The 12,654-nt window shown below is 36.4% G+C and overlaps 1 protein-coding gene across 4 annotated transcripts in view; it reads left to right on the top strand.

The window, feature by feature from the left end:
- LOC136864111 (YTH domain-containing protein 1) overlaps positions 1 to 12,654 on the top strand; it is a 541,394-nt gene that overhangs the window by 123,911 nt on the left and 404,829 nt on the right. The gene's annotated exons all lie outside the window — the stretch shown is intronic.

Raw genomic sequence — 12,654 nt, forward strand, 5'->3', positions numbered from 1 at the left:
AGCTCACAGCTGCGCGCCCCTAACTGCACGGCCAACTCACCTGGTAATGAAAACACAAAAGGACAAGTACAATCTTTGTACACTTCATACTTCATTAAGTGACATACTGTTCTCCAAATAAGTGTTGTGGTCGGGTGGTAATGACAATTTCTTGAAAGAGTTGCTATCATTCTGTTAATATTTAAGGAATGAATATTACAGTTAATGTTGGCATTATAGTATCTTGTTTTACCTCAAAACTAGGCTAAGGGAATACATGTATCATTCATAGCTTACCTGTCAGAGCTCAAGGTGTGTTTATTAGATTTGTATGCGCAAGTAAAAGTTTGACTTCCACTAAATGTCTCGCCATTGCAAGTGTGCTGTTATGTCTGATTACTACATATTGTATCTGACAAAATTTTGGATTTAGCGGCAGCTTCTTGAAAACTTTCTAGTTTTTAATGAGCGATATTGCACTACCCGTGATAAGTAAAATACTTTGAGCATATGTTGAAACATGCATGTTACATATTGTGGAAATCATGTACATATTTGTTTTTGTTCCACTAAAAGGTGATTTTTGCCTCACATGCGATGTCCCAGGTGGAGAATGTCCTCATTGGTGCTGCCTTTTTTTTTCAGCAATAACAGTAACTCTCAATCTCTGTATGGTTTACCCTTTTTACTATTACTGGATTTAGTTAAGCAGAAATCTTGTTGGCAGTTTTCTCTCAGCACATCACATGAAACAAGCAGATACCAAATTTTTATTCTTTACAAATTGAACTGTCTCTGTAAGGTAAGGATCTTGCCTATTCGTTATATCCATGTATCAGTGGAAGAGATTTTTACCCTTGTCAATTCTGTGTACAGCACCTCTTTTTACTTTGTTGCATGTTTGTTCTAAAATTTCTTAAGAAACTAAAATTGAGATAAGTTACAAAATTCATAATCCATTTCATCAATACAAAATTATTTAATATTAAATACATTAGCTAGCATGTGTCAATTTGGGAGAATTATTACGCGCCCATTGCTATCATAAAATGGCGATTACATACTGTGACGTACACTTCCGTCGTGGTGCATGGAATATTTATAAGTTCATTATCGCGGGTGGCTGGTTCCAGCCTACCTGATTGATGTCAGATGATACCTGAAGGTATTTTCTCGGTGTAAATAGTAAATCTGAGCTAAAATACGGAAAATAAAAAGCACCTCGGTTTGCCGCTCGTTGTAAACAATCATGGCGGCATCCAAGCACGGCATGGATGAGGTTATTATTACATGTTATAAACTTCATTTTAGGTCCGTATTGAAAAATTTAACAGTTCAACAATGATAAAGGTGTTTTAATTTATTCCACCTATTCAATACTTATATTATCACGTATAGTTGTTACATAATTAAATTCTTAGTTACATGGGACATGTTTCGCCCTCAATTAAGGGCATCTTCAGCCTAAATACAATAATCAAAAATACAACTAAATTAAAAGTGGACGTTAAATACAATCATCAAAAATACAACTAAAATAAAAAGTGGAAGTTAAAAGTTTAGTTTGTTCTTAAAATTCAGAACAATAAAATTGTGAAAAATGATAAAATAAAAAGATGCTAATGGAAAACTGTCTTATGATTAAACTATAATCTTGTCAGAGACTAAAACTTCTATTAAAATTCAAATTAAAACACCAATGTCAATAACCGACTATGATCAAGGGTCAACACAAAGAGAATGAACATGTGTACTTGAAAGTGTATTTGTGGTTTGATTGATTGTTCTCTTCTGTGCTCTTTGGCCAGTGAAAGATATTCCACACATTCAATGATTTATCCCTTTGGCCCATGTCCCATGTAACTAAGAATTTAATTATGTAACAACTATACGTGATAATATAAGTATTGAATAGGTGGAATAAATTAAAACACCTTTATCATTGTTGAACTGTTAAATTTTTCAATACGGACCTAAAATGAAGTTTATAACATGTAATAATAACCTCATCCATGCCGTGCTTGGATGAGGTTATTCGTAACTGGCTTGAAAATAGTGATGTTGAAAGTGGAAATGATTCTGTGGAGAGTGAAAATACTACTTCAGCTGATAGTGATGAAAGTGATTCCGATTTCAGCTCCGAGATGATAGTGCCAATTGAAACTACGTGACAAAACCAAAATGCAACAAGAGCGGGTTAGAAATCTAGTAAAATGATACTTGGAATTATGATCTTGTTGACAATAAGCCTGTTTCTGTAACATTCAAATCAGGGAAATAATGTGAAAGAAATGGACGTAGGGAATGAATTTCTAACCCCACAGTTCTGGAATCACATTACTAAGGAAACCAATGCCTATGCTCTATATTTCTTGCTAATTTATCTGCTTCCCTTGAAACCAGTAGTACTTATGAACAAAAACATTGGTTTCCTGTTACTATGGACAAGCTAAAAGCTCACTTTGCTCTGTGTATTCTTATGTATGTGATTAGTCAAATTTATGTAAAAGTGACAAAAAAATAAATGGTATGTAAGGGAATATTTCCTATCACAAGTAATAGTAGGCCAAAGGGTTAAATCATTGAATGTGTGGAATATCTTTCACTGGCCAAAGAGCACAGAAGAGAACAATCAATCAAACCACAAATACACTTTCAAGTACACATGTTCATTCTCTTTGTGTTGACCCTTGATCATAGTCGGTTATTGACATTGGTGTTGAGTAGTAGTACTGTTTTAAAATTTGGTAGCAATTTATTTTATTGTCTGGTAGTCATGGGTAGAAGCAAAGTGACGATCAAACAGCATGCCGAGAGTCACATATCGGGACATTTTTATGTAAGTGATACACATAAGCCTATATTGATACGCCGACTTTGCAATCAAAGACTTGAAGAAGAAAATGTTTTGCAGTCCTTCCTTTGCCTCGGCAACACTGCTGTGCATTTGGGCCTCCACGAACATTGTCGATGCAGAGCTTTTTAGTAAGTTCAACATAATTGTAACTGATAGGCGGTCTCGAATGAAGGTGGACCCTGTTTAAAACAATTGGCATGTTGTATGTCAATCATCATTGAAATTCCTCTTGTAGGTGTTGTACTGTGAAAAAATACGTTCAGAATAGTATTTTCCACTTTGACATTGTGTTTGTAAATTTGTAAATAGGCATATTCATGTGTGTGCGTTAATACTTCTTGCAGTCTTATGTTGATGTTTGTCTTATTTTCCATAGTGAATTCAAAACTGCATGACGAGCAATGTGTGATTAAACAGTATGATTTTACTCCCAACTGTTGTGTGTGCAATTTAGCAAATTATGCCTATTTTTAACAATTTGCTACAAAAAGCTAAATTTGAGAAGTTTAGATGCGACAAAATGCTAAATTTGGAAATCAAAATGCTAAATCTGAGTTTTAAATGCTATAAGTCATGAACTCTACTCATAAGTGGTTTTTTCTCTCTCTTTTTTTTTTCAGTGGTCAGTTTCCAAAACTGCTATACTTCTGATTTTAGTTTTGACTTAATACTGTAGTTACCTTTATAATTTTCCCACTTTTATAACCTTTAAAAAGGGGGAGGAAAAATGATGCAAATTCAGATTTTAATATAATGTAAAAATGCAAATCTAGATCTTCCTAAAGTAGTTACTTATTTTAAAATATTCACTGAAATTAGTTCAAATAACTATGATACACAAAACATAAATTAATAGTAGTAACAGACGGAAGTGGGCCAGCGTGTCGCTGCATGCTGCTCGCTTACCACATAAGCAGACCCATTTAAAAGTAGGAGCCTGATGAGGGAAATGGAAAATTGATACAGTCAAATAAATGCATATTGGGGTTTGCATACCATCAACAGATTTTAAATTTTGAAGATGTCTACTTACCTTATCACTCGTCGCCTTCATGAGAAGTTGCCTGCAATGATTCATCACTGTCTCATTCCTCCCCCAGATGGAGTTGTCTTCCATGCCATCCATCTTGTTCGCAATTCCAGTTTTCTTGAAACTGTTGCCAATGATCTTCTGTGAAATGAGCCGCCATACCCACACAATCCATTCACTGATCAATTAAAGACGAGGCCTCTTCATTTTTCCAGGTGACGTCAGCAGATGAGATTCTGCATCCATCCATTCTGCGTAAATCAACAGCACACTGTCATTAAATGGCGTCAAGTGGCTGCAGAATTGATATGCCGCCACCTTCGATATTTCTTGTCATTTGTTAGCAAGATTGCCATGGAAGCTATCCAAAACCAGGAGAGACTTACTAAAATTTAACCAATGACCTGGACGTCTCCTCCATGCAACTTTGCTTTTATTCTCCCCTAAGTCTTTCATTAGGGCGAATGCTATACATCCTTTCCCTTGAGCATCAACATGCAGCCTGGGCAGCAACTCCCATTTTGGAATGGTTTTCCTGTTAAATATAACATATGGAGGGAGTTTCCACTTGGCTGTAGTAACGGCTACCATAACTGTGCTGCAAAGTTTCTCTGCACCTGCTGTTCCCATTATGACCCTGAATGAACCTTTCTCATTGGGTATGATGTTTCTCAGCACATCAAAGAGAATTTGCATTTTGTTAGCACCATTTTTTATGACATATCCACGTAGTTCCACAGTTTTTGTGTTATTGTCAGTCTTCCTCCACGTCCCTCTCCATTAATCTACTCGGCCACCTTTTGCTTACTCTATACTATAAGATTCCTGTATTTTTCTTTGCAGTCTCCTTCGGCTTTCACTGTAGCATTTCATATGAAACTGAATAGCTGTTGTTTTTATAGCGTTACATATTTTTAACTGTTCTTTATTATTTTCTGGATACTGGCATTATTTTGTCCCCGAGATAAGGTTGTCTCATGACACACTGCAACTGTTTTTTTTAATACCCTGGTAGCATATAGTACATGTGATGGCTGTACACAAAAATCACGTGCATTATCACAATTGCTGCTATTTTCTGCGAATGTGATCTTTGTTACTTTAAAGTGTGCGCTGTAACTCCAGTTTTTCTTACCCATTGCCAACCAGTATTTGCTTACATTCCTAGAAATAATTAACACAGAGACCAGTGTTTGTTAATAAACAAATTGTGTGTCACCCACGTGGTTACTACAAGCATACTTGTGATGCTCATGCGTAGCTTGCGAAGTGGTCCTGTTTCTGCAGTGTTATCACTTGTAGTTTCAGTTGCCGTGAGCAAGATGACCAGCAGTTGAAACAGTGGATGTTTTCATGACTACACACTTTGCAAAATAAATAGTTCATGACTGCACATTTTGCAAAATAAATAGTAAACATATTGATGATGGAAAACTTTAAGATAATCACAATGAGAAAATTATGCAAATTTGTATTTTTCTCTTAATTTCCATTTCTTTTCTTAAGAAAGGCCTTCCGTGCTTGTGCTAGCCTGCTTTTTATGTCCTCCTTACTTCTACCATCGTTAGTTATTTTCCTACCCAAGTACTGATATTCATCCTCATCCACTTCCTTCAAGACTTCATTTCCTAATCTAATATTTCCTGCATCACCTGACTTTGTACGACTGCACTCCATTACTTTTGTGTTGGACTTACTTTCATCTTGTACTCCTCACTCAAGACTCCATCCATACAATTCAGCAACTTCTCCAGATCTTCTGCAGTCTCAGATAAAATAAAACAGTATCATTGGCAAATCTCAGGGTTTTGATTTCCTCTCCTTGGATTGTGATTCTTTTTCCAAATTTTTCTTTCATTTCCTTTACTGCCTGTTCTATATAAACATTGAAAACGAGGGGGGGACAAACTGCAGCCTTGCCTCACCCCTTTCTGGATTGCTACTTCTTTTTCATAGCCCTCGATTCTTATCACTGCAAACTGATTCTTGTATGGATTGTAGAAAATTCTTCTTTCTCGGTACGTGATCCCGATCACCTTCAGAATGTCAAATAGCTTGGTCCAATCAACATTATCAAATGCCTTTTCTAGATCTATGAACGCCACGTATGTGGGCTTGCCCTTCTTAATTCGATCCTCTAAGACAAGACGTACTGTCAGGATTGTTTCATGTGTTCCTACATTTGTTCTGAGGCCAAATTGATCTTCTCCCATAACAAACACCAATTTTGCTGTCTCTGGTTGTGTAGTGATGATAATTATGAAAAAGATCGAACACGATATATTGTTCAATGCTTTAGTGACTTCCACGAAGAACTGTAGTAGAACAGGGAATGGACAAGTTTTTAAGGAGACAAGCTGCCAGAGAAGGTATGCAGCAATTCTGGTCTGCAGAAAAAAAAAAGGGAAAAAAGGAGCCATGAAAAACATGTCTGTCCTTGACTGCAATCGGATTTCACAAAAAAGAAATATTTAACAGGAGGGCAAACACAATTTTGTGTACTTTGTTTCCTGTAAATTATCATTTCTATTATTATGATTCCTTTCAGTTTTTAATAAGTTTTGTTTTGTAGATGGAAATAGTTAAATCACATCTCGAACATATACTGCTTTTTAAACAGATATGTTTTTGTATTGTAGGTTTTATATTTATATTTAGTGTTTGACAGACTTTAAGCTTTAGAGTTACATTACTTCCAGAAAAGTACAAGTTGCTTAGCGTGGTTTCCAATGAACATGAACTAATTAAAATATATATGTAATAAAGAATAAACAAGGAATTACAAGTAATTACTTGAGAGAGATTTATGTTAAGTGTGAAAATGAAGTTCATAACAAGATATTTTATTGATCATACAACTTTTGAATTATTGTTACATAGATGATAAGATAAAATATGTAAAAAGTGCATTGATGTTTTTGGTGGAAAGAAAGGCATATAAAGGCATGGGTCAATGGATTAAGTGTGAATCTCCAAGCATTGACTTCAAAAGAGTTGCTTCCTCTTTGTCGTTCCCTCAGATTTGCCTCTGAACAAACCTGTGCTATGTCAGTAGTTCTGGTGATCTGGAGTGAGCACCGACTCATGCACTCCATTTCATTAAGTTGAGAATTGCCCATTGTAACTAGCAGTACTGGTATCCTGAATCCAGTCCTTGATTGCAGTATGATTTTGTGAGAAAGAAATATTGAACAGGAAGGGAGACACAATTTTATTACTTTGTTTCTTGTAATTAAATGATCATTTCTGTTATAATTATGATTTCTCTCATTAAAAAGAATTATTTTGTGGTTTAGTTGGAAATAGTTAAATCACATCTCGAACATATAGTAACGGGGCCCATGGGAGTAATATACATATATTATGTATAATAGTGCTAAGGGAAAATCTAAGAATAGTTTCCCTCAAGTAGTAAGATTTATGCAATGAAGTAACTATCAAATTAAGAATGGAGGCCGTGGTCTTAGAAATCTCCAACAATCATTGCTGAGTAACAAGATATTGGGCAAAGGAAAGGATGCTACATAACCTGGAAAGTTAAAGAAAAATGTAAGGAGGAATAAGGGACATGATAAGTGAAAATAGATCAGAAACCAATATAAAATTTAGAAATATATATATATATATATATATATATATATATATTGAAATAATAAATCAAACCTCTGACAATTTACATGAAAGGAGGACTATACAAATATAAAATTTTCCCAACCACTTACACGGATTACAAATTCATTATATAAAAAAAGAGATAAGATATCCAAGAGAAAGAAAGGAAAAAGAGAAAATGCCGCAGGAAAGGAAAGGGACAAACAAGGAAAGGATGAATACTGCAATAAAAAGAGAAACCCAGAACGACAAGAAAGGGAAGATGTTCAGTTAGCAAATTCAAGTATACCAGCTGAAAAATTATCTGAGCAAAATGCAAATACTATATGCAGGTCACCACTTCCGTTATCACACAGATTAACACTAGGTAACGTAGTTCTACAGCCGAATAATCACAATGTAGTTCCATTAAACCAGTTTCACAATATCCCGAAGCACTGAACGAATAGAAGTGTGTGTACAGTAGAAGTCGCACAGTTGCCAATACACCACACACACACTTCAAAAGAAAGTTGTTACGAAGGTCGTCAGTGAAAAGTTTTAAATACAAAAGGGGCAAGTGAAATTTCGGCCTGGAGATGCCATGCTCCCAGTTTAATTTTGCAGGGAAAGTCTGTCCCAATGCAATTAAAAATATTTACTGTAAAGAAATCAGTTTGTCATACCTCATCATGAAGCAAATTGAACTGCCCGCAAATGAAGACTTCTGGGCACATGTAATTAAGAACGAAGTTGACGTAGGATGTTGCTCCCTCCACACAGGCCTAAGTCCATCTCAATATTTCCAGAGGAGGCCAGGTATTTATAGTGTGGAGTAGAATGAGAAATATATCTGGAAGATTCCAGAGATTAGTGAAGCATGCGCGAATAAACCAGGCGGTCACGTGACGTCAGCCGGCAAAAAGGAAGTTAGTTTATCGAAGATGGTGAAGATGAATAGAGTAGAGTTCATGCAAAGTATGAAGTATGCAAGTTCACAGAAGTATGCAAGTTCCAGTTGGAGAAAAAATGCAGTTTATATGATGATGAGGGTAAGTCCATACTAATCGTAGAAAAGAGGTTATGTGCGTGGCGAATTTCATAACAGTAGTTGCCGATGAAGTGAAGAGTCCGTTACAGTACCTATAGTTCCTTGAAATAATTTAGTTCTTTAACTTTAAATCCATTTTTCTTTCCTTTTCTTGTCTGTACCGAGCTCGATAGCTGCAGTCGCTTAAGTGCGGCCAGTATCCAGTATTCGGGAGATAGTAGGTTCGAACCCCACTGTCGGCAGCCCTGAAAATGGTTTTCCGTGGTTTCCCATTTTTACACCAGGCAAATGCTGGGACTGTACCTTAATTAAGGCCACGGCCGCTTCCTTCCCACTCCTAGCCCTTCTCTGTCCCATCGTCGCCATAAGACCTATCTGTGTCGGTGCGACGTAAAGCAACTAGCAAAAAAAAAAAAAAAAAAAAAAAAAATTTTCTTGTCTGTAAATTATTGTGTTGAATAAGATAGTCCTAGACATCTTCCAGTGTTTCTTTAAACTTAATACCTTCAGAACTTCATTTCCGGTTATTTATTAAATTTTTACAGTCTGTTCTTCAATATTTAGTCCATTGCATATGTATGATATTTTTTCTAATATCAGTTTTTCTCCGTATTGTGAAGTCACTCCTACAGATCACCATAACATGCATTTTTTTGTGATGCGGTACAGGATCTTTCTTGAATTGTACAGTAGTAGCGGACTACATTGAATGATGTTTGAGAGTACTTGAGAGTGCTTGTTGTACAGTTGAGATAGGAAATTAATCGTTTTTTATTGTATATAAAATCTTACATTTTTCTGATTAATATCAAATCAGCCAGTCACCACTGATCTGCATTTACAAATGCTGTTGTGTGTACCCGTTATTTTGGAGACAACTGTGCAATTGTCCATTTTTCTTCAAATATGCCTTAGCACATTTGTGGTGATGTTTAAAAAGACAGCTTTATAAGCCCCTCAGATCCAGAATAGGTGCAGTTATACGAGGAACTCTGCAAAAATAGAAATGCACGTTTCTAAGTGTGGTGAGCGAGGTGTCCAAGACAGGTACAGTATAATAATCAGTCTTGCATCCAGTCCAATGCTGCAGTAAGTGCTGGATTTGAAATCTCTGACCTCTTCATAAAAAGCGGTGGAGTGACTTTGGTGGCAATATGAAATCATCCCTCTCCTCATTCAGGTGTGGTAGTAGCCATTCCAGATGAATAAATTCTATTTGTATCCTATTTGTCACCTTGGGAAAGAAACATGTATACACTTTCAGTGTGGAAACAACACTGCATACATTCATTTGAAGAGAGTCATGCTCATATTCAACATAAAATGGTGATTTTCTTTTACACAAGGATATTATGACCGTTTCCACTTTGAAAGATTACAGTAAATCATCGTTTTAACGTAATTTGTCACGGGAAAAGTGTACTTCCATTTGTTGAAGTATGATTTTAAAATGTTATTGGGTGTTAAAATTTGGTACAGTCTTTGGCAATAAGGCTTCCTTCTTTGCTGCTTTCATAACATTTGCCAAATTATGTGATTTGTGATATGCTCGCTTTCCTGCTGCCTATTAATCAGTTTGCGTGGGTTATGTCAGAAAAATTTCTGTGACTTGGTACCTTCGCTTCTAACATACATAAAAGCAGTCGCCATCAGTCTGCATTTAGGGTTGTCGCCCAAGTGGCAGATTCGCTGTCACTACTTTAACTAGTCTTTTCTTTAATGATTTCAAAGAAGTTGGAAATTTATTGAACTTCTCCATTGGTAAATTTTTCCAATCCCTAATTCCTCCAATTCCTCTTTATACAAACACATACTTGCCCCAATTTGTCCTCTGGAATTCCACCTTTATCTTCATATGAGCTCTCCTACCTTGGAAAACTCCACTCAAGCTTATTTGTCCACTAAGGTCATTCCAAGTCATCTCTCCATTGACAGCTCAAAACACACTGCTTTGCCCGAAGTTTATGAAATTTTTGTAAGACTATTCTTCTGCCAGAAATTATAAATTGAGCTGTTTCCTTTGGATCATTCCAGTTCTATAATTAAGTAATCCTGTTGCGGGTCCCATACACTGAAACCATACTCCGTGGTCTTACCAGTGACTAATACACCCTTTCTTTTACATCCATACTACAACCTCTAAATACCCCCATAACCATATGATAAGATCTGCAACCTTTATTTACAACTTCATTATTGTGATTACTCCAGTGAAGATCTTTCCTTATATTAACACCTAGCTACTTTCACCCCATGAACACAGTAATTAAAACTGAGAGGATTTTTGCACTGGGTGAAACTTGCAACATGACTTTTCAACCCGTTTACCATCATTCCATTGTCTGCTGTCTCACAATATTGTTGAGGTCTTTTTATTAACTACTTCCTACTGTACACAAGCACTTTTCCCCACAAATCCTGCGTGCTTTTTGTGGAATCGTCAGAGGGCTAGTCATTTCTGATTTCATGCAAAAGTGGTACTAGACAGTGGTAGTGGACTAATTTAATGATGCGAGGTATTTTAAGGCAGAAACAGGTTCCAAGAAGGACATTCCAGGAATAATTAATGAACAAGGGGAGTGTGTATGTGAGGATCTCCAAAAGGCAGAAGTATTCAGTCAGCAGTATGTAAAGATTGTTGGTTACAAGGATAATGTCGAGATAGAGGAAGAGACTAAGGCCAAAGAAGTAATACAATTTACATATGATAACAATGACATTTACAATAAGATACAAAAGCTGAAAACTAGAAAAGCGGCTGGAATTGATCAGATTTCTGGGGATATACTAAAGACAATGGGTTGGAATGTAGTACCATATCTGAAGTACTTATTTGATTATTGTTTGGTCGAAGGAGCTATACCAGATGAATGGAGAGTTGCTATAGTAGCCCCTGTGTATAAAGGAAAGGGTGATAGACATAAAGCTGAAAATTACAGGCCAGTAAGTTTGACATGCATTGTATGTAAGCTTTGGGAAGGCATTCTTTCTGATTATATTAGACATGTTTGTGAAATTAATAACTGGTTCGATAGAAGGCAATTCGGTTTTAGGAAAGGTTATTCCACTGAAGCTCAACTTGTAGGATTCCAGCAAGATATAGCAGATATCTTGGATTCTGGAGGTCAAATGGACTGTATCGCGATTGACATGTCTAAAGCATTTGATAGGGTGGATCATGGGAGACTACTGGCAAAAATGAGTGCAATTGGACTAGACAAAAGAGTGACTGAATGGGTTGCTATATTTCTAGAAAATAGATCTCAGAGAGTTAGAGTAGGTGAAGCTTTGTCTGACCCTGTAATAGTTGAGAGGGGAGTTCCTCAGGGCGGTGTTATCGGACCTTTATGTTTTCTTATATATATAAATGATATGAGTAAAGGAGTGGAATCGGAGGTAAGGCTTTTTGCGGATGATGTTATTCTCTATAGAGTGATAAATAAGTTACAAGATTGTGAGCAACTGCAACGTGACCTCGAAAATGTTGTGAGATGGACAGCAGGCAATGGTATGTTGATAAACGGGGCTAAAAGTCAGGTTGTGAGTTTCACAAATAGGAAAAGTTCTCTCAGTTTTAATTACTGCGTTGATGGGGTGAAAGTTCCTTTTGGGGATCATTGTAAGTATCTAGGTGTTAATATAAGGAAGGATCTTCACTGGGGTAATCACATAAATGGGATTGTAAATAAAGGGTACCGATCTCTACACATGGTTATGAGGGTGTTTAGGGGTTGTAGTAAGGATGTAAAGGAGAGTGCATATAAGTCTCTGGTAAGACCCCAACTAGAGTATGGTTCGAGTGTATGGGACCCTCACCAGGATTACCTGATTCAAGAACTGGAAAAAATCCAAAGAAAAGCAGCTCGATTTGTTCTGGGTGATTTCCGACAAAAGAGTAGCGTCACAAAAATGTTGCAATGTTTGGGTTGGGAAGAATTGAGAGAAAGAAGAAGAGCTGCTCGACTAAGTGGTATGTTCCGAGCTGTCAGCGGACAGATGGCGTGGAATGACATTAGTAGACGAATAGGTTTGAATGGCATTTATAAAAGTAGGAAAGATCACGATATAAAGATAAAGTTGGAATTCAAGAGGACAAACTGGGGCAAATATTCATTTATAGGAAGGGGAGTTAGGGATTGGAATAAC

The sequence above is a fragment of the Anabrus simplex genome, chromosome 2 (genome assembly GCF_040414725.1).
Source record: "Anabrus simplex isolate iqAnaSimp1 chromosome 2, ASM4041472v1, whole genome shotgun sequence".
In the NCBI taxonomy this organism is placed as follows: domain Eukaryota; kingdom Metazoa; phylum Arthropoda; class Insecta; order Orthoptera; family Tettigoniidae; genus Anabrus; species Anabrus simplex.